The sequence below is a fragment of the Salmo salar genome, chromosome 07 (assembly GCF_965601325.2).
Source record: "Salmo salar chromosome 07, fSalSal1, whole genome shotgun sequence".
In the NCBI taxonomy this organism is placed as follows: Eukaryota; Metazoa; Chordata; class Actinopteri; order Salmoniformes; family Salmonidae; genus Salmo; species Salmo salar.
Window position 1 is genome coordinate 43,187,125 of NC_138297.1, and position 2,350 is coordinate 43,189,474.

Below are 2,350 nucleotides of genomic sequence, written 5' to 3' on the forward strand. Positions count from 1 at the left end.
AGAATTCGTCCCTGGCATTTTATCCACACCAGCCTACAGCACTATGCTCACAGCCAACTAATTTCCCCCTGGTGTCACTGGTGTCACTAACGTTGTTGGTGGCACCTGCCCATAGTTTGGTCAGACAAAGTAATTCATAGTCCTTTATTAAGAAGTGCAATAAATAGACTACTGAGGTATTTAATTTTTATTTTATTTAATCTAACACATCCAAGCAGGAATGCATGATTCAAGATATTTTGATGTGCAACTTAATCCAGTGATTGTCATGAATTTCAAGTTGACAAAAAATATATAACAATGGTATGGATGGAAATACATATATTAAACTATAACATTTCGCTATAGTACTTTGAAATACTTGAATTATTTATAACACAGAAAGCAACGGCCCTCCACAGTTTTCTTCATCTTTGCCTATCTAGTAATTTTACAAGCACAGAAGGTTGGTAGCCTATGCTGTTGGATGCACGTTCTAGCCACGGGCGTAGTTCATGTGGTGGTTACAATGTATCACTGATCAAACATTCTCATAAAAGTTCTACGGTGAAACCGCAGGAGCAAATGAGTTTGGAACAGGGATATAGACATAATTTTTACATTCAAATATGATTGGATACAGCGTTTTATTATTGAAATATCTGCCTCAATTTAAATTCAGAGTTGCCTTTTTCTTTCTGAGGGCTAATCGGGGAGAATTTCAGGGACCGCTCTCCATGAGGCCCTCGCAATATCCGGTGCGCATTTCGCCATATCAAGATAGTTATTGAGCTGAATATTGAGAGTTGATAAATAAAATTAGACCTACAGAAAGCTGAGACCCTCCTCTCTTCGTCAGAGAGAAGGGAACGAAGCTTCCAAAGCTGTGCTTTTTCCGCAATTGCATTTTTCAATGTTATACAATCAGAACGCATTTGTCTTTCGAGCTGATGGGGGGGGGGGGATAGGAGAGGGGCTCGCTCATCACGGCAGCAGGCCCCAGCGAGGGCACAGACACACGGGCAGGACATACACTTTCATTACAGGAATCATGAGGATAACACACTTTACTGTCTGACCAAATCATGGTTTTAGCCACCACACGTTCGTTTTGAGTGAAGTGACAATGTAGAATGTGCTCTTTCTACATTTATAGGCACCCTACGATCCAAGATCTTGGCCGTTCCCGACTGATCAGCCAAACCCGTATTATAGATTAGTATACTGCTGGCCATGTCACCTTGCTCATTGTTTTATTTTTTATGGGCTGGACCCAACAACAAAAATGGTCCAGCCCATCTGGCATTTGCCAGAATTGACATATCAGTTGCATCATTATAACCCACTATGGGAATGAATAGGGAAATGACTAAGTAGATGAGGATTGGAAAGGGTGCTTTTGCTTTCACAGTAAATTTGACAAATTGCATCTGATTCTGTCAGTGAGTCTGTCTGTCTGTCTGTTTTTATGTTTATCTGTAAAACACAGTTAGTATACAACCTCCCAACCATGCAACTTTCATTCTAAGCAAATCACCCTATCTGAAAATGTTTTGGCTTAATACAAATTCGGTTAATGTGATTGGAGGTAAAAAAAGAGAGAAAATAATCAGGGCTGACAGTTCTTTCACGGGCAGGGAGACAGACACAACATTTGACAAAATGCACACACAGAAATGTGCATAAATGCACACACAGAAATGTGCATAGACGACCGCACAGTCACACGCTCACCAGTTGCATCCATAGACCAGTCGTCCAGAGGCAGAGCTGTAATTTGTTTGAACATTGGAGTGTGGGTTAAAACAGCGATTCTCAAACTGGCAAGTGTTTTATTTTTTGTATTTTAAAAAAAAAATACTCCAGTCTGAACTGAAACGACTAAAAACAGGTAAAAAGTGTGTAGAAATCAGTAGAAATTATTTGGTTGATTTTGCAGTCTCAAACCAGTGAACTTAACATTCTTCATCATGAATATGGGCAAAATGAAAAATTAGGTACTGTTGTTCCCTTGTCATAGTACATTTACTATCAAATAGTATTGTAAAAAATAAATAAATCCAGATTGCATTTTGGCAACAAACCCCCCAAAAAAATCACCATGTGAATATTGGATCGCGGCTGAGACAATCTGGTTCTATTTGGGTCCCGAGGAAAAACCAGTTGAGAACCACTGGGTTAAAACATTTGAATAAGTTGATTTGAATGGCTGGTGGCCAAACCTTTGGGATGGGCTTAGTACGACTACTGACGCTTATGTCATTATTGACTGACATGCTGACAGTGAGTGTATGCGTGCTTGCAGTCTCAAAACACACAGTACATGACTTCAATTACACTTCAAAGCAGGACAATCTTACACGGCAGTTGA